Source organism: Lepisma saccharinum, chromosome 14, assembly GCF_977018435.1.
Source record: "Lepisma saccharinum chromosome 14, izLepSacc3.1, whole genome shotgun sequence".
Taxonomy (NCBI): domain Eukaryota; kingdom Metazoa; phylum Arthropoda; class Insecta; order Zygentoma; family Lepismatidae; genus Lepisma; species Lepisma saccharinum.
The window spans coordinates 19,221,713-19,243,918 of NC_139242.1; positions in this window are offsets into that span (position 1 = coordinate 19,221,713).

Here is a 22,206-nt window from a genome sequence, read left to right on the forward strand (position 1 = left end):
GATAACTATGGATGAATGTTGGATCTACCTATATGATCCTGAGACAAAAGAGATGAGCAAACAATGGAAGCACCCCTCGTCCCCTCCCCCCAAAAAAGCAAAGGTGCAAAAGTCTGCTGGGAAGGTCATGCTCTCAGTGTTTTGGGATTGTCATGGGGTCATCCTTACAGACTACCTTCGGAAGGGAGAAACTATCACTGGGACATACTACTGCTCACTTCTGAGGAAGTTACGAGATGCTGTGAAGTAAAAACGTCGCGGCATGCTCTCCAAAGGGATCAGTCTCCTTGCGGACAATGCACCCGCTCATTCATCGCAAGCAGCGGTTCTTGAAGCTCACCGTTGTGGCTATGAATTATTACCGCACCCACCCTATTCTCCCGATCTAGCACCAAGTGACTTTTTCCTTTTCCCACATATGAAGAATCCACTTCGGGGTCGCCATTTTGACAACACTAACGATGTCATATTGGAGGTGGAGCGCTGGTTTGCCATGCAATCTGCAGAGTTCTACAATGATGGTCTTCGACAGATCAAAAAACGCTGGGAGAAGTCGCGACCAAGGAAACCTTCCGTGTGAATAATGTGTTTTTTCAATCGCCCATAAAGACGCCAGGATGCACCCCGGAAGCTGAGAGATGGTAAAGTATTCATCTGTGTGAACCTTAACACGCGACGGTCCGATTGATTTAGAGAACGCCCTTGAAATTCGTCGACATTTTGAAAACGCCCACTCAACTCAAAATTTTATATCAAACTCCCGTCGCGCTTGTCATTTGTAATTTATTCGTCTCAGGTCAATTTTTCTTATTCCTTGTGATATTTTGTTACGATCTTAAATTCATTGTTGTTTGTGCTCCTTTGTATTCGTTTAAAGTGTGTACTATTAGAGAAAGCGCCGCCCACTTAATTGTTTAATCTACTGGAGGTTTGTTCATTTTTTATGTGTCAATGCTAGCTATGTCAGGCCGCATGTGTGATTATTTAGTAAAAGTATTTGCCTGGTAATGTGAATTGCTCGTCGCGGCGAAGTGTTTAAGTCCCGCCTGCTAGCGAGTATAGGTTTGCGACACTCAACGGAGGTTATTTGTTATGTTTGGAACCACGTGAGGTCTTGTAAAAGGAAAACGTCCGCCCACGTGAATGTAATTGCCGTTGAGACGCCTTTGTTTATACTGGTCAAGTAATGTATTGTCACCGCGCCGACTAGTTTCTTTTTTAAAAAACAAAAGGTGAACTTAAGTAAGGGCTGGCTAGGATTTAAGTAGCACTGGAGAAAAATCACAGATGACCTGATTAGACGAAAAGTGAGACAAAATTAATTGAGAATGCAATAATTAGGGCTTGTCGCCATAAAACCTGTACATGTCATGTATAATTTCTTGTGTCGATGACCCCATGAGGATTGAATCTGAGTGAGAATGTGAGAGTGCAAGTGAGGGGACCTGTAATGATTCCATTTTTGTTGGTTATGAATAGAATATACTTTTTATTGTCATGTTAATTTTGGGCTATATCATTTTCGTATGCATGTCGCTACCCGTGATTTTCAGGTATGCAGCTAGCCGCTTCCCGGCTACAGGTAAAGAGGTGGTAATTTGAAAGTACATATGTCTTTGTTTTTATTCGATATGGCTTGCTACTATGCACTGTTGGTCACCGGTTCCTACACCGAACTTAACCTGGACCGTAACGCTATTTCGCTTGTCCGAGGGAGATTTTGCCGCCTCTATCTAGGTAGTGGTAGCATTTGTTTTCCCGGGCAAGGGAGGGTGTTTCATTCATTCATACATGTTTGGCGCCCGAACAGGGACCGGTATATTTTAAATCGAAAGCACCCTCAGTGCAGAGGCATAGGTCGTTTTTTGTAAGGGCTACGTCAGGCGTATTTTGGTGTCATGTAACTGTGTTTCATTGTGAGATTTTATTGTGTTATTTTTGACGTGAGGTGGTAATTGAGATATTAGGCGTTTATTTTTGTTAAGGTAGTAGGGCAGCTACTTAAGGCGTTAGGCATTTTAAAATTTTTGTTTGGCATATGGCATTAGGCGTTAAGTTGAGTTCTGGCAAAAGGGGAATCGACCGCCCTTATCTTTTTTCGTTTGTGAATTGTTTAAATATATATATTGGTATATATTGTGAGCGCTCACGTTTACGCTTGTCAGCGAGCATTGAGAATCGACCGAGGGTTGAATTTTTGATTTCATGAGATTGCGCAACCGCCGCATCGAGAACTTAAACATGAGTGACGTAAGGGTGATTTGCGATGTCTGCAGCGAGGAGTTCCCAGAAAGTGAAAATGTCGGCACAGCTAGCCAGGTTTGCTCCCGGTGCGATGTCCCGTTAAGTCCACATGAAGAAACCAGTCTACCGAACAGCGGGGGGCAAGCCAAGGAGACCAGCGCGCAACAGGTTTCTCCGGGAGGTGCAGAACGGGTCGACGAAGCAGCTAGTCTCAGTGGTACCAACTCCCAACAGATCATCGAGATGCTACTGCGGATGGGAGCCTCGCTCGAAGCCAAGATGGAGGCTACGCGAAGCGGAATCGAAGCCTCGCTCGAAGCCAAGATGGAGGCTACGCGAAGCGGAATCGAAGCCTCGCTAGAATCAAAGATGGAAGCCACGCGAAGCGGGATGGAAGCCACCCAAAGGAAGATAGAGGCCATCAGCACCCAGATGCAAGTGACGGAAGACCGCCTCCAGGAGACCATCCGTACTTCCGGTGAGGTGATAACGCAAGAACTCGTCACTCGGGTACAGGAATGCGAATCCCGGGTCGAAGCCAAAATCGCCGGAATCAACGTGCGGATCGAACGGCAAGAGAACCAGATGGCAACACTGTCTCAGAGCGTGCGCGACCAGGAGGAAGGTATGCAGCAGATGGCCCGACAATGCGTGCAGCTGGAAGCGACATGTGACCGTGGCATAGACTCCCTGGGGCGACATGTCCGGGAAATTTCAGTTAAAGCCGAAGGGAATTCCGAACGGATTGAGGACCTCGAGATGAAAGTGCGTCAACTGAGCATGACTAGCAGCGGCACTTCACAATCGTCGCGGGAGCCCAGATTGACGTCACCACCGGCAGCCGACGTCGCCACTTGTTCGAACGGGGAAAGCGACCAGCGAGCTCCAGGAACGCCCCGCCCCCTTCGAAGAGAAGACGCTGCGTCACCACGGTTGAGTCCGCGCCGCGAGCAGGGAGAGGAAAATTTCCACTTTGACGCACCGTCCACCAGGAGAGCTCTGTTTCCGCCCGAATACCGGAAGCACTTCAAAAAATTTTCGGGTGCTGACAGAATTCTTCCTTCCACGTACCTCGAGGAATTTAATTCCACCGCCCGAGAGTTAGGTCTGACAGATGAGGATAGGCTTCTGATTCTGAAAGGTTTAATGCAGGACCGGGCCAAGAACTGGATGGACAGGAACGGGGGGAACTTCAATTCATATGAGGAGTTCAAAGAAGCGTTTCTCACTTATTTCCAACGTCCCCTGCAGGTAGAGAGGATGCTAATGCAGGTGAGAAACGAACGATACGACAGGGGCGGAGGACTCACGTATGCCCAGTACTTTTGGAAACGGTACAATGAGTTCAAGTCTCTGCAACCCCAAATGACTACGGCGGAGATAATAGCCGCTCTAGTGTACCATTTTCCACACGAGGTTCGTCGTCATCTCAATGGAGCTTGCGTGTTTGACGCCGACGCGATGTCCCTCACACTGGAAAACCTGTTTCAGTGCGAGGAGGAGAGGCAGAAAACCAGGGGTGAGAAGTTTAGCAAGCGGCGCCGACCGGAAGATGATTCGTCGCACCGGAATAAACACCCGCGCGTTCATCTAGTCCAGCAGGGATGGAGAGGACAGCACCACGCTCCAGGGGCTGAAAGGAACCGCCAGCTGCAAGATTCACCTTCACCGCGACGAAGACGCCCGTTCAGAGGCAGGAGACGGCGTGGAGGTCCGACTCGTGCGTCGCCAAGGAGAAACGACGGCTTTTTTCAGAACGGCCAAGTCCGGGATGGATTTTATCAGCGCCACGCGGATAGCAGGTCGGTCAGCCCGGAGTCAGATCGGGGAGATTCAGGACGCTGTGGAGCAAGAATACCATGGAGCCCAGCGAGAGACACGAACAGGCCAAATTCGAGACACGGTTCGCCCAGGTACGAAAGAGAGAGCGACGTAAGAATGCAAGCTGACACGTAAATGCTCACATCTTGTTCTTGTTTTGTGTACATACTCTTCGTGTTATGTTTATATTCAGGATATTATTATGTGTGTTATGTAACTGAAAGGTCACAGTGTCAGTGCCGTTCAGAGAGTAAATTTTTATATACAGGGTGTTCATGTATTTGCTTGTCAATTTTTATATACAGGGTGTTCATGTATTTGCTTGTCAATTTTTATATACAGAGTGTTCAAGGATTTGTAAACAAAAAAAAAATTCCGTCCCTGTGTAGAGCGAATTTTTCACGCTTACGAAATCCTTGTAAGAAGGAGGAGGGCGAGGTTGTGACAGTCAGATTTACCGTCATTATTATTATCATTATTATTCATGTATGTAGCGGTAAAAAGACGTGTTGATTCAGAGTGTTAAGTGTTTTAATTTGTAAGATTACATATTTGATTTTTGCCAAGCCGACGGGAGGAACGAGAGATTCGCTTGTGTTAAGGGTAAGCACCTGAAGGGTCACGCTATGCGTCTAAACCTTAGGAAATTCGACCGTAATGACAAACATTTAAATATCTCGGTTTCCAACGGTCCGATTCATGTGAAACTTATACCAGCGCAGCGGCATGTGTGCAAGGACGGATATGTGGAGTTTCGTCACGATCAAGCGACAATTACGGACGCCAGATCAAATCGGTTCTAATTGATCAGTTTGTGGACAGCGATTGCTATTGAGCTATGGGCGACAGCCAGGCGGAAGCTTAATCCGCGCAAGTCAACTTCGGACACGGTACGTCCTAGTTTGGAGACAATAGAGCAAAGTGGACTGACCCCTTCGGAAGCGTCACTCCAACGTGCGCATAGCGTCGTTTTTCAAAATCTAAATAAAACGAAGGACATGGTTTTTCGACACACAGTCTTACCGCGATCCTTGTAGCGAGAGAAGCTCCGTGCTACCTCTCCATATACAGTTTTGCCGCGATTCTTGGAACGAGAGCACCTTCGTGCTACCTTTCGAGTACAGTGGACTTTGTCGTGTTGTGCGAACACCAGTGTGTGTGATAGGCAGTAAGTCTACACGAGTGCGCCTACCTCAACCGCTGGGGGAAGTTGAAGCGAAACCGTTTCCGTGATTACCTTACGCCATTTATAATTTTTGAGAAACGGGGAACACCGGAAACCATGGCGGGCTAGAGGAAGAAAGGAGATGAGGGCGTTACGTCGATTCGCCTGATGTCAGAAGAAACTACGCCGATGATGCCTATCCGCCGCCATGGAGAGAGAGAGAACGTCGAACGCCGCCCTATTGATACGCCGACGACGCCTACCAACCGCCACGTTGACACGCCGACGATGCCTACCAGCCGCGCCAGAGAGACGTAGAGAGAGATGTTGACGCCCCGACGACGCCGACGATGCCTACCAGCCGCGCCAGAGAGACGTAGAAAGAGATGTTGACGCCCCGACGACGCCGACGACGCCTACCAGCCGCGACAGAGAGATGTAGAGAGAGATGTTGACGCCCCGACGACGCCTACAACGACCGCTCAGATGCGACGTCCGAACCGCGCCATACCACGGAGATCCACCGATCCCGAGAGGAAGAGGAGCCGGGGAACTAGGTGTTTGAATCCTTTTCGCATCTCCATCGTCGCGACCAAGGAAACCTTCCGTGTGAATAATGTGTTTTTTCAATCGCCCATAAAGACGCCAGGATGCACCCCGGAAGCTGAGAGATGGTAAAGTATTCATCTGTGTGAACCTTAACACGCGACGGTCCGATTGATTTAGAGAACGCCCTTGAAATTCGTCGACATTTTGAAAACGCCCACTCAACTCAAAATTTTATATCAAACTCCCGTCGCGCTTGTCATTTGTAATTTATTCGTCTCAGGTCAATTTTTCTTATTCCTTGTGATATTTTGTTACGATCTTAAATTCATTGTTGTTTGTGCTCCTTTGTATTCGTTTAAAGTGTGTACTATTAGAGAAAGCGCCGCCCACTTAATTGTTTAATCTACTGGAGGTTTGTTCATTTTTTATGTGTCAATGCTAGCTATGTCAGGCCGCATGTGTGATTATTTAGTAAAAGTATTTGCCTGGTAATGTGAATTGCTCGTCGCGGCGAAGTGTTTAAGTCCCGCCTGCTAGCGAGTATAGGTTTGCGTCACTCAACGGAGGTTATTTGTTATGTTTGGAACCACGTGAGGTCTTGTAAAAGGAAAACGTCCGCCCACGTGAATGTAATTGCCGTTGAGACGCCTTTGTTTATACTGGTCAAGTAATGTATTGTCACCGCGCCGACTAGTTTCTTTTTTAAAAAACAAAAGGTGAACTTAAGTAAGGGCTGGCTAGGATTTAAGTAGCACTGGAGAAAAATCACAGATGACCTGATTAGACGAAAAGTGAGACAAAATTAATTGAGAATGCAATAATTAGGGCTTGTCGCCATAAAACCTGTACATGTCATGTATAATTTCTTGTGTCGATGACCCCATGAGGATTGAATCTGAGTGAGAATGTGAGAGTGCAAGTGAGGGGACCTGTAATGATTCAATTTTTGTTGGTTATGAATAGAATATACTTTTTATTGTCATGTTAATTTTGGGCTATATCATTTTCGTATGCATGTCGCTACCCGTGATTTTCAGGTATGCAGCTAGCCGCTTCCCGGCTACAGGTAAAGAGGTGGTAATTTGAAAGTACATATGTCTTTGTTTTTATTCGATATGGCTTGCTACTATGCACTGTTGGTCACCGGTTCCTACACCGAACTTAACCTGGACCGTAACGCTATTTCGCTTGTCCGAGGGAGATTTTGCCGCCTCTATCTAGGTAGTGGTAGCATTTGTTTTCCCGGGCAAGGGAGGGTGTTTCATTCATTCATACATAGTGACTATGTAGAGAAGTCACAATAAAAGGATATAAAACTCAACTTTCTGTCTCAATTATTTCATGTGGATAATTAAAACTTTTTGATACCCCCTCGTATTCAAATGCAAATTCAGACAAAATAATAAGCAGTTTGATAGATCAATTGAATATTAAACACTCTGAATTTGCGGCAAAAGAGTCTGGATGGAGCCTATGCGGATCTCCACACAAGCTCTATGTTAATATTTTTGAATTCAGCCCATTACAAGGATCTACATATCTGCCATTACCTGCCAATATTAAAAACAAAAGAGCCGTGGTTAACATAGAAAATACCGACCAGAAATGCTTTTTGTGGTGTATTTTAGCTGCTTTGTTTCCAGTTTTAAGGAATCCTGAGAGAATAAGTTATTATAAACAGCATGAACATATTTTTAATGAAGCAATAAAGGGCTTAGAATATCCAATGTCTGTTCAGAATATTGATAAATTTGAAAAAAAAGCCAGGGATATTAATGGTAAACAATTATCTATTAATGTATTTACTTGTTCTACTGGCCGTGGCAATTGCTTGATAGCACCTCTCAGAATCAGTACATTTGATGATGATTCTGCTGTTCCGATTGATCTGCTCTTAATTGAAGGGGATGATACACGCCATTACACGCTGATACATAATCTTGAAGCTTTAGTCAGAACACAACTAGACAAATCTAAGACAATATTCAAGTTGTGTAGAAGATGTTTAACTGTATTTGATGGTAGAAAAATGGTGAATGGGGTTCGGGAAGTGAATACAGAAATTGCTAAAAACAAGTTAATTGAGCATCTGAAATACTGTGGCAATCATAAACCTGTTCATATGCTTATGCCTAATCCAAGTGAAAATGCCAAATTCAAAAAATTTGAAGCCTTGTTGGAACACCCAGCATATATAGTCTGTGATTTTGAATCAAATCTCAAACCTCTTGCATTCTGTAGCCCAGATCCTGATGAACCTTCAATTACATCATACCAGTTACATGAACCTTCTAGTTTTTGTTATATAATTATACAGAATGGTGTTGCTAGTGAACCACACTTATACATGGGAGAAGATGCCATCAAAGAATTTGCAGATAGAATAGAAAATGAGTGCCATAACATAGCATCTAATGTCTTATTAAAATCAAAACCCATGTTGCCTTTAACAGAGAAACAGATTGAAGATTTCAACAATGCAGAAAAATGCCCGGTATGTGATTCTGAATTTTCAGATTCAAATATCAAGGTTCATCACCATTCTCATAAAGATGGTAAATTCTTAATGGCCCTGTGTAATAGCTGTAATATTAAGATCCAGAGACCAAAATTTATCCCTATATTTTGCCATGGTGCATCCAATTATGATTTTCATCATTTGATCAGGTACGAGGGGTTTGACAAGCAGAATTTAAATATTTTAGCTGAAAATAATGAGAAATATATTGCTATTAGCAAAATAATTAAAGTTAATGGTGTTCCTATTCACTTAAGATTTCTTGACTCATACAGAATTTTATCGGCTAGCCTGGCTACACTGGCCACTCAATTATCTGATGATCAATTCAAAATCACATGTGCTTCGTTTCCAAATCAGGACCTGAAATTAATTAGGCGGAAGGGTGTATATCCATATGATTATGTTACAGATTTTTCTAAATTTGATGAGTGTTCTCTGCCACCACAACAAGAGTTTTACAGCAAAATCAGAGGATCTGGAATCACTGATGAAGATTATCAAAATGCCCAATTGATGTGGAACAATTTAAAATGCCAGACATTTGGTGATTATCACAAGGCTTATTTAAAACTTGATGTGACCCTCTTAGCTGATATACTGCAGGCATTCAGAAAATCTTCCATGCAAAATTATAAGCTGGATCCAATGTATTTTTACAGTGCTCCGGGCCTAGCATGGTCTGCAATGTTTTTAAACACTAAAATGCAATTGGATCTGATCCAGGATCAAGATATGTATCTGTTTATGGAACAATGTATAAGAGGAGGCATGGTGCAATGTTCTCAGAGATATGCCAGAGCAAATAACAAATATATTCCTGATTATGATCCAGCACTGCCATCAAATTATATACTGTATGTAGATGCCAACAGCCTCTATGGTTATGCCATGATGGATAAATTGCCATATGCAGGGCTTGAGTGGGTTGAAGATTTCAACATTGAAGATCTTAAGGATTTTGATGACAGTAACTATGGCCTGTTCTTAGAGGTTGATCTGACAATTCCTGATGATTTACACAACACATTTTCTGATCTGCCCCCAATTCCCGAGGTTAAGTGTTCACCTGGCTCTAAACAGAAGAAATTGATGATGACTCTAGAGCCGAAACAGGATTATGTCATATATTACAAAAACCTCCAGTTCCTGATGAATCATGGTGTTCAAGTGACCAAAGTTGGAAAAGTTTTGAGGTTCAGGCACTCAAGATGGTTGAAGCCATATATTGATACAAACACAGAGCTTCGAACATCTGCAATGAGCCAATTTGATAAGACTTTGTTTAAATTGATGGTCAATTCAGTGTATGGCAAAACAATTGAAAATGTCAGAAAACATATTGATGTTAAAATAATTACTGACCCCAGCCGGAGCAAAAAATTGATAGCAAAGCCCAACTTCAATTACAGAAGAATTTATGATGAGAATATGGCACTTTTCAACATGAAAAAAACAAAGATTAAGTTTGATAAGCCTATTTATGTAGGGGCTGTGATATTGGAATTGGCCAAATTACACATGTTAAAATTGTTTTATGATGTGTTGAAGCCTTTTTATAAGGATCGAGTAAAACTGATGTACATGGACACAGATAGTTTTGTTCTTGATATTCAAACAGAAGATGTTTATCAAGGTATAGCACAGCCTGAATTGTTTAAATATTTTGATACCACTCAACATTCAAAAATTAAACACCACAACAAAAAAGTGCCTGGCAAGTTAAAAGATGAGACACTTGGTGATGTTATTGTGACATTTGCTGGGTTAAGAGCCAAGATGTACAGCTTTGAAACATGTAGTGGCGCTATTGCCAAAAAGGCCAAGGGCATTGGCAGAGTGACTGTGGACAAAGAGCTTGAATTTGAAGATTACAAAAATTGCCTCAAATGTAGCACAATCAGAACATCAGAAAATAGAATTCAGAGTGTGGATCACTTGTTGACTACAAATATTGTAAGAAAAGTGGCTCTGGACCCACATGATGATAAGAGATGCATTTTATCATGTGGCATACATACTTTACCATGGGGTCATTGTGATTTGAAAAGTGGCAAACAATGCCCAATTACAGAGCATGATTTGAAATAAATAAACATGCCTATGAACTTATTTGGGTTCAAAAAACAGGCTATTATGGACCTGCCAACACCACAACCCTCTTCTGATATAATATCTAAACTAAGTGCTTTGTTAATTATTCATCTGAACAGCATATTTACAGATGTTGATGATGAAACAGGTAAAACATTGTACATATTTAACAATAATTTAAATCATTACCAATTACCTGTAGGTGGTCAATTGCAATTTATTACAACCCCTGAGGGTAATGTCAAGATTTCAGTAGGGAGAAATATTTATAGAATTAAGCACTCAAACATGATTTCTGGCACTGTATATACTGTTTCTGCTGGTGAATGCTTATATATTGAGGTCCCTGGGTCATATGACAAGCTTATACCTTTTTTTATAGAATTAAGAATCAGATATTCAATAATAAATAACCACTAAAACAAAATGCCTAATGATATATTTGGCCATACAAGGCATGAAGATCACAGTGATGAGATTCTGATGCTTGATGTCAGAGTCAAGAAATTAAGAAGTGATTTACAAGCTTTACAAACCACACTCAATGCCAGTCTTCAACTAGAAATTACAAATTTACAATCACAATGCATGGACCCTCTTCTTAAAATTGATTCTGAACTCAAATTATTGCTTCAGAAATATACTGACCTGGCAACATTGGATAATTTTCAAAGTTTAGAAGAAGCTGTAGCAGCTCTTCAAGCCAAATTTAAGACCCAGGCCACCAACTCTGAGCAATTGAAACAGCAATTGGAAGAGCAGATAAATATGTCCAGAAACAGCTCCAAACAATTGTCAAAAGCATAAAATCACATGAAGATTTTGATCTAGTGATTTCCACTCTAAAAGAACAGATTGAATCACTCCAAATACCTAATCTGGACCCCTTGAACAATGCCATAGCCGAGGTTAAAGAAAAAATTGAGACACTTGAAAATTTTATGAACAACTTGCCATCTTCTGATGCTTTGAGTGCAATAACTCGGAGTGTTGCCAACATTAAGCTGCAACTTGAAACATGAAGATTTTGGAAAAATTCAAAGTACCATAACCCATCTTGAGGGTACAATAGCAGCAGTGCAAAGTGATTTGACAAATGTACAAGAATCTCTAGAATCCCGCCTGCCTGGTATTGTAGACACACTTGTCAGTGTCCAGGAGCAGATCACAAAGCTTGAAAACCTCAACACTGAATCTGAACTATCTCATTTTCATCACTTGATCGATGATATCCAAACAAAACTTGAAATTTTACAACAATCAACACCCAGTCAGGCAGATATAGCCCTGCTCCAAAATGCTATACAAAATGTGGCTGATGCATCTGAATTAAATAATGTGAGATTGGCACTTGAATCTTTGCAAAATACTGTAACAAATCTGCCTACATCACAGGAACTTAAAAATATTAAGAGAGCAGTGAATCGCATATTGAAATCAGAAGATATCAAGAATATCCAGACAGAGATCAAACAACTTACTCAGACAGTGGCCACTCTACCAACTAATCAACATATTAATGAACTGCATGCCCTGTTTGAGGATATCAGAAGACAGGTCCATGATCTTACTGCTCAAAATTCAAAATTGGCAGTTATTGAAAATTTGCAACAAATTGTAGCTAATATCAAGCAACAGCTAGGGACCATGGAATCCAATCAAGCAAATGCTCTGTCTGTTTTTGCCACCCAGCTACAAGAAATTGTGCAACAATACAAAAAACTTGTTGTGGACATAAAAATCAAGCCACGCCATGATGATGTTGTTAGGACCATCAATGAGCACCTTGAATCTGTAACAAGCAGATTGCTTACAGCAGAAAAAGAAATAACAGGCATAATCGAGAATCCTAAACATACAGTAATTCTTGAATTGTACAGCATCCCCAACAAAGAATATGATTCACCATTTACACCAGGTGGCAAAATATATATGCTGTCCCCTGCTCAATTTTATTACCAATTTTTTGTTGGGGGCACACTTAGACCAATCAAGATCAAATATTGGCTTCAACCACAGGCACACCACTACCCCACCTTATCAATAACAAATGCTGACAACAAACCAAAAATCACCAGTGTAGAGTTAGAGGATTTTACAGATCCCGATACATTAGAAACATCTTATGCTGAAGATGAAGGCTCTCTGGAATTTCATATACAAATAGGAGACAAATTATATTTAGAAAATCCTGTAGTATCAGCTGCTGAACACCCCATAGTTGCAATATTCTTGTTTTCATATTATGTCTAGACAAATTATTGTTGATGAATTACACAGAAAAGCCAGACATAATTATAAGAGACTGCCAGTAGTCACAAAAGGCATAGATGATTTATGGCAGAGCGACTTGATTGAGATGGCATGTGGACAGCTGAAAAACTTAGACAAAATCAACAAGGGCTACAAGTATCTACTTACTGTAATAGACACATTTTCAAAATTTGCCTGGGCTGTGCCACTCAAATCCAAGACTGGAAAATGTGTTACAGAAGCCTTCAGGACAATCATCAACCAGAGTGGAAGATCACCGCGCTATTTGCAAACAGATAATGGCAAAGAATTTTATAATTCTGTGTTCCAACAATTTATTAAAAGCCAGGCAATACAACATTATTCGAGTTACAGTGATCTCAAAGCCTCAATTGTAGAGAGATTCAACAAAACCCTAAAAAATCTTATGTATAAACAATTTACACTTCAAGGTAATTATAAATGGCTTAATATTCTTCCAGAACTTCTACATAAATATAACAACTCGGTCCATTCCACAATCAACATGAAACCCTCTGAAGTAACTTCATCTGATGAGCAAAAATTGATCAGGACTGTTTATTATCCTAGATACCAGCCAACAACAAGAAAGGCCAAATACAAGGTGGGTGATCAAGTAAGAATCAGCAAATATAAGCACTTATTCAAAAGAGGCTTTACAAGAAACTGGAGCACTGAATTATTTACAGTGGTTCAAGTTAAACCTGGGACCCTTAACACATATATAATAAAAGATCACCGAGGAGAAATTCTCAAAGGCAGATTCTATGAAGAAGAACTCAGCAAAACTAAACAGCCTGACACATATCTCATAGAAAAAATCATCCGCAGAAAAGGCAACAAGTTATTTGTCAAATGGCTAGGACTTCCAGAACACAGCTGGATCGATGCAGACAAAGTGATAATATGAGCACCTGGGATGTTATAAAAAGGCTGCCAGAACCTGAACAGCAGATTAAGAGAAATGGCAAGTTGCTGCCTGAAAATATTAGATGTCTTATTGTTGGGCCATCGGCTTGTGGTAAAACTACACTAATGATTGATAATTTTTTATTGGCAGCCAACTGGTTAGACTGGAAAAACAGGCACTTGTATGTCTTCTCTAAGAGCTTGGAACAATTAAAATATCAGCAGTTGATGAAGCTATATGATGGATTGGATATTGCCACTTTTGAACCAGATGTTAAGCCACTTCATGAATGTCTCGATAATTCTGTTGTTGTGTTTGATGACATTATACTGGATAATCAAAACAAGGTTAGAAATTTCTTTACACAGGGCCGACACAAAAACATTGATTGCTTCTACCTGGCACAGACTTTTTCTAAAATACCGAAGCAGCTGATCCGAGACAACAGCAATTTTATATGTGTGTTTCATCAAGATCATACCAACCTCAAACACATACATGATGAATATGTAGGTGGGGACTTGAGCTACAATGATTTTTCCAAGTTTTGCAGTAGGTGCTGGAATCAAAACAGTTATGGGTATGTCACAATTGATATGACAAGAAAACCCAATAGTGGCAAATACAGAAATAAAATCAACAATTTTCTAGACATTGAAACATATATAAATAACCATGAAAAGGCCAATCATTGATGATCTTAAATTAAGAGATTATCTTGTAAAAAGATTTAAGGGATGGAAATCACAGAACCGAGGAATTTATGAACAACACAAACAAACAGAACAGCCTATTATTGATGCTATTAGTGAATTAGGTAAAAATATCAAAACTGTTACAGAGCAAAATCAAAATTTGATCACAGAGCTTGTACCTGTAGCTGCTAGGAACATATTAGATTATCCAATCACCCCACTTTCCAGTATTCATACACCTAGTCCTGTTGCTCCTCGAAGAATTGAAGCTACTCTGGATCCTATTGAATTGGGTCTTCTTGCTCAAAAATATTTAAGCACACCTAAAGACAACAAAGATGAGGTCTTTGGCTTATATGCTGACACAGAGCGTGATGGTAGCATCATACATAGAATTGGCAATTTCAGAGTAACATTTATGGGAGATGATCTGATTGTATATTCAAAATCTCATCTTGGAGAAAAAGGTGGTTTTGTTAAATATCCCGGCACACCTGGGTTGTGGGAACTGATGACTAGGAAAAGGCCTGGCAACTATACAGATCAAGATTATGAGCACTACAAAGAAATATTAATAAAATCAGATGCTCTATACCAGAACAATGATCCCAGACAAAAAAGAGTCAAGTCTAGCAGTGGAGCAAAATACAACAATTTAATCAAGCCCATATGGTCACAAATTAAGACAGGCAGTGGAATCAAACAATATAACACCCTGCCTAAAGAATTTGTGTGGGTTGATGATGTCAGGAAACTTGTAGATAGGTTATTGGTGATAGCTGGGGAGGAAAATGCTGGCAACCACAATTTTTACAATGAAAAGGTTGGAATTATGGACATGATAAGCACAAAATTGTCTAATTTTATAGTGAATGACACTAAGGGGATTGGATATCTTATAAAAATTATTAATAATCTACCACCTAAATTTTGGAATATTTCTGAGGGTCGGGGGTTGGTTAATGACATTATAAACAAGCTGCCATTTGAACTACATATTCCAGGCTATCAGTATTGTGGTCCCGGTACAAAATTGGACCATAGATTAAACAGAGGTGATCCTGGTGTTAATCCCCTAGATGCTGCTTGTAGAGACCATGACATAGTATACAACACACATTCTGATCTTGACAAGAGACATGTTGCAGACAAGAAATTAGAAGAGGCTGCATTTGGTAGATTTGTAAGCAAAGATGCTTCTTTGAGTGAAAAAATAGCAGCATTGGGAACCACCATAGCTATGAACACCAAGCAAAAACTGGGGTGGGGGCTGTGAATATGTATATAATAAACCTAGAATGAAGGCCAAGGGTGTTATGTATCAAATACCTTATGCAGGTCTTAAATCTCTTAAAACTATTGATAGCCTTTTAACCAAAAAGCAGCGCAAGAAAAAAAGCTCTTGTATTGCCAAGGGCCATGGTATGAAATTATTACTTAGTACCCCCAATTAAAAAAATTACAACAATCCAAGAAAAAAATCACATGTGGGGGGTTTCATATTTACTATCCCGGCCATCTTAGCAGCACTTGGGGCTGTTGGGAGCTTGGCTGGGGGATCAGCTGCCATAGCAAAAACAGTAATAGATGCCAAGAAAAATAAGGCAGAATTAGATGAATTGAAGCGCCATAACCTGGCCATGGAGAAACAAGGCAAAGGTGTTAAGAGAGCCATGAATAAGTTTAAAAAATACAAGAGCCGCTTACAAACCAAGATATTGAAGCTTTAATCAAGCCACTGGGCATCAAACATTTTAGAGGTGTGTACATGTCTGATTCTTTACCAGAACAACCACTCAACAAAGAGTGTGGCATTGTTAATTTGGATAAGTACAAAAATCAGGGCACTCACTGGATTTGTTATCTTAAATATTTAAAAAATGAAGCATTTGTGTTTGATTCATTTGGAGGTGTTCCACCTGAAAATTTAGTAAAATATCTAAAATCAGCTAATTTTTATTACAATAATGCCCGTGTTCAAAACTTCAAAGATGTTAATTGTGGACATTTGTGTTTATCTGTTCTTAGATATCTGTCTCAAATAAATAAACCATCAATTGAAAATTTTCAAAAAGCCTTGTGGTATTTAAAACATCATGGGGGTATTCCATCTCACCAGCCAAAATTCAATATTGAAACTCAAATTACATGATGATATAGTGTATCCCAAAACAATAGCTCTCAGAGCATTTTATGGCATGTACTTGATCCCTAATATTACACACCACAACAACAAAATTGCAGTAGGGGATCAAAAAATTGTCATCACTCCAGGGCAATATAATCTGTCCACTCTAAATGCTCAATTACCCAGAGGTATAGTATTAACTCAAAATTCTGTCACTCACAGAGTATAGATTGTATCTGCTACAGAAACAGTGGATCTGGGTACTATAGGAGAGCTGTTAGGCTTTGAGAACAACACAAAACTTGAACCAGCCATCAAACACACTGCTATTAATATACCTAAGTTCTTAGCCATAGAGACTCTGAATATTCACTGTAATGTGGCCGAGGGTATGATCACCAAATCAAATGGCATAGGCACTCACAAACAAACTGGCATCATTGCAACATTCAAACCTAACTCTGAATTTATGGAGCCAATCATCTACACTCCATCCCCAACATTATATTTTCCTGTGTGCCATAATAGAATAGATTACATTGAATTGATGGTCACTAATGCAAAAGAAGAATTAGTTGATTTTGCTGGAGCCACAACAACTGCAATCATAGAGATTAATATTTAAATAAAAATACATACAAAAAAAATGGAAAATATTGAGAGTTATGAGCTACAATCATTCCCCCCAAACAGGAGGACATTTGCAAATTTAAATCAACCCAACACAGAAATTGAGGTTGATCTTGATGTAGGGGATGGCTTTATACACCCCCACAGAGCAGATCTATACATCAAAATTGATGTTGTAAAGCTCGATGGAACAGATTATCCGGCAAATTCAAATATAAGATTGGTAGATAATTTTGTGCCGCATCTGCGCATCTGTTCTCTGAAATTGAGATCAGAAAGCATGGTGTTGTTATAAACAGAGTGGATTATCCCGGCATTACCTCCACAGCTTTGGCCACACTAAAATTATCCAAAACCGAGGCTTCTTACTACAAAATAGGTGGATTTGAGGCTGGTGATAAAATTATATCTAAGAGCCACACAGTGCTGTTCCCTATGCGCCTGTTGCCAGGATTCTTCTCAGATTACAAAGATATTATGTGGAAGGGTGGTTTAAGAATCACATTTAGAAGAGCTGCCAATGATAATAATGCTTTGATGAGGTACAGCACATTAAACTCTACAGGGGAAGCTCTGCCCAATACCCTACCTGATGAAGGCAAATGCATTATTCAGACTATGGAGCTAAGAATCCCAGTTGTTGAATATGAAGCCAGTTATGCTCTTAAATACAAAGCAGATATAATAAAAAATCCACAAGTACCTTTACAATTTTATACATATCAATGTGTACAGAAGCCTGCCGCTGGTACTTATTATGAGTTTGATGCTACAAATTCATTCTCCAGTATACAATATGACATGCCGGATTTTGTGGTGGTACTGTTTCAGACTGGAAGACACAATAATCAGGAAAAAAATTCAAGTAGATTTGATAACTGCAACATCAAGAACATATATCTTAAAAATGGCAGAAATGAGGTATTCCCTAGAGAAAATTATAATTTAGACATGTCCAAGGATGATTTCCTCAAATTATATGAAGCATTTACAGCATACAAAAGGGTCACTACTGGCAATACTGACATGTATTACACACCAGAAGAATTCAAAGCACAGAGACCCATGTTTGTCATCAACACTTCAAAAAGGAAACAAGTTGTGGTTAATGACAGGACAAACATTAAAATTATCTGTGAATTCCACGATACACTCCCTGATGACACTATATGTAGTGTTATTCTCATAGGTGCAAAATCATATGTTTATGATGTAAGAAATGAGAGAGTCACAGAACAATTCTAGAAGAATTACATTGTTTTAGTACTAGATATGCAAGTTGAGCCTGGTGCCCAATTGAACTTAAACCGGAAGTAAATATGTGTGTGTGGGTGTGTGTTTTATGAGGATTTTGGCTTAATTTCAAGTGTATCCAAAACAATATCAAGAAGGGGCATATTTTTAACAAGCTTATGGACAACAATCTGGCTGATGCAACTTTTGTAAGTATGGGCAAATCAATCTGAGGGGGCTCATCATTTGTACACTGTAGTTTCGGGAAATTCCCGAGGGCATTTTTACAAAAATCTTGGATTAGACAGGGTGCTACACTTGAGCAAAAAGCTCATATGCTCATCTTGAGCTAGGTTTAAGTGTAGCCAAATCTGCTTGAGGGGGGCTCATCATTTGTTGAGTTTATATTATAGCCAATTACACTACTGGAAACCCTGGGGTGTAAAGGCGGCCAGGGGCGTGGTGCTGATCACATCACCCCCACTCACGACCGGATCAAGAAAGTGTGGGGCGTTACCCCCACACCCCCTATATGCCTTCATGGTGTAGTGCTAAGCACAGGGGAACACTTTACCTTTACCTTTTTTATGATAGCTCAGACGTTCAGTTTAAAAATATATAAAAATACTATTTATTTCGTTGATTAAATATGTACAAAGAATTACTTACGTAAGACATAACACCCCACATAAGAAATGACATGATCCTCTTTAATTGAAACACTGTAATATATATATATAAGAGAGGTTCGTACGTTGGCCTAGACCAGCAGTACTAGTCCTAAAAATGTATCTAGCTTGTCACTAGCATACATGACATGTTTCTCTAATTCCCTCCCCTTCTTTTTTTATAATAAAATTGCCTCGCAAAAATAGTAGATTAAACTTGATTGAAATTGCAACAACTAATTATGCGCTATTCTTGAAATTATATAAAACAAAACTGTGATGATTCTTTTTCCACCCTGTCACCGTCCCTTTAATCCCAGATTAAATAAAAACCGGACCCTTGACAGTGTCGAATATACAAATGTAAAGTAATAATTTCACGCAACAAGGTACTTGGCTTGTCACCAACGGATAGACATATTCTTGTAATTAAACGAGTCCCTTAATCCCTCCAGGTATGACGTTTCTCTAAGAATAATACAAATGTTCACCGAAAACTAAGCGTTGGCTTGTCACCAACGAATGAAAAAAAATGCGTGGACTTATCTATTGTATTTCGATGAAAGCAAATGGTTGATCCGTGAGGCCTAGCATTTGAGTAGCCCAGCCACTCTACCGGCACCGAGAGAACCTTCCAAAGGTCTCCCCTCTTGCCGAAAAGACGTAAGAATGCCAATCCCCGTTACTCAATCGGTTCCCTTATATAGGCGATTCGAAAAAAGCCAGGAAACTGGACATTTCCACCCCCTTTAGGTTTGAAAGGACAAGATTTTGAAACTAACCGCCTTCTGCAAGCTGGCTTTCACCGTCACGTAGGCCAGCCCTAAAGCAGGTTATATTGGAAACTGCATGTAAAAGAAGTATAGCTGTCACTAAGAAAAGTAACATTGAACATACATAAAAACTAATAATAAAAAAGGATCACGTAGTGATTCTATCATTACAACTGTAATATTTGAAATGTATTCTTTTCAATCTAACTTGTAGCTATTATTATTATAACTCATTGTTTTTTTAACTATACTTTCTGTTGTGTTACTTTAGTGTTGACATGGTTTTATGTTTATTTACATTTCTGCAACTTTAAGAATATTTCTTGTCATCAAACTAACAAACTAAAAGCAGAAAATGTAGAATACTGTAATTGGGCATTCGTCTGTCTGTTGTATTCAAATACGTAAATAAATAAAAAAGACGGTGGACAAATCGAAATTGGTTTAAGATAATTCGACAAAGACTTCAACTTCTTGCGACTCCCTGTTGAAGCGAGTTGAGTGAGACGAAGCTCTTGCAGCGTCTGGAGACAAAGCCTGATTATCGTTTCATCAATTTGGACAGTGTTTTGCTAGGAACAGCAGCAAAAACGCGTCGTGGCCGATGAAGACCCCGAAGACGCGGGGGTGGGGGGTTGGAGCCTTGATGCTAATGGAGGAAGAGATCTCCGTGACAGCCAATCAGTCAAATTCACTCGCAAGACATTCCCGCGGAAATAATTAATAACGCTTATTAAACGAATAGCAACGCAAAAGAGCGAGCGCATTAAAGAAGCAGAGACGAGACAGTAGGTGGAAGCTATACATCATGCTGTCACAGAAGAATATGGCAGTGTGTTGCTCGAAGAACTCTGGAGGCCAGATTGGGGATTTCAGAGCTGAAGGGGTTGCTGGATGTACGTTCTCCACTGATCAAATTCTTGTTGATAAGTTGTCTCGATGCTGTTTTCTAGGCAGTCTGAAACTTTTCATTAGTGTATAAGTGGAAAGACTGATCACAAGCGTACATTTGTTTTTGAGAAGGTCCTATTTGGTTTGCGCCACTTTAAAAAAAAAAACAGCTATGGTATTCCAAATTCTGGACAAATATTTATATTTAAAACTCCTTGTAAAGCATTCAAGTGAATATTCCTAAGATTTGCCTTCTCTGTTGCCTAGATATCTGTGTTAGAAAATAGACTTATTATGGCACGAAACTATCACAGATATGTTGACAACAGAGAAGACAATTCTCAGGAATATTCACTTGAATAAGCAGTTGTCATTTCTTTTTGGAATTGGGGATATCACAGCGATTTTTCAGAAGAAGAATTTTCGAAGATTTTACAATGTGGCAAAGAAGAGAAGCTACTCTTAATAATACACCAGAAGAGAAACTTACGGTTTATCGAAACCCAAATAACTTACTAAATTAAACGTAATGCGAATGTGAAAAAAAAGGGCATTTAAAGAAATGTTTCAAAACAATGATGTCGAAAACAAAATAAATATCAAAATCAAAAGATTGGCTTCTAGATATTTAAGAATCAACTTGATACTGTAATCTAATCCTTGTCCTCACTCACTGACTCATCAATGATAATCCCAAACCCCTGGACAAAGAAGGATGAAAGTTCAGGGGCATCTTCTTCTTATGACGTAAGCATCGAAATTCAACCTCTCAGGGAGGAGGGGGGGGGGTGTGGCTAAACGTTTTATAAGTTGTATGTTTACAGCCTAAACCTCCCGACCTGGAAACGAGAATATTTATGAACAAAAGTGCTCAAAAGTCTCCGAGAAGTGTATGTCTTGATGTGGTTGTGTTAGCAGAGAATTGTGTATGGCAATGCTCATCCCTGATACCAGCTGCTGTTATACTAAACTAATGCTTCATAATAAATTAAGTGCTACCCATTCGTTCTATCTTGGGGGTGTAAGGGGTGACCTTCCACGTAGTACACCCAAATGTCAACCTCACTTCCACGTTAGTACACCCTGGACTTAAGACTAACGAGGCTCTGGCGACTGGCCCCATGGCCAGTATAATTTTGTTTGCGTTGTCCTGTGTTTTGTCCTTATTTTTGCTGAGTCTTCTTTGCAGCCTCGGCTTTTAACAACAGTCAGAACATTTTAATATTTTATGCTTTTTATTCTGCAACGTTAGAGTTGTGATTTGTAACGATAAGAGGCTGGACCCCGTATACTGTGACGGGTGCAAAATAGCCTTAGTGCTGACGCACCCAAAATTTTAAATTCAAATTCAAATTCGTTCTATCTTGACAACGTGGCTTGAATTCGATGATTTGCTTATGGATTATTAATTTTGATTTTCCATCATCTGATGAACAAACAAATAAATATACGGGCGAAGCCATGGGATCATGGCGTCACTAGTTAAAAATAAGGGTTATCAAATGTAATTAAAAGTAATAAACAAAAATGTGTCATTTCACTGTAAAAGTTCCCACATATTAGCTTTGTGGAACATGAAGTATCTAATTGTCCGCCCGCGTGATTAATATTCA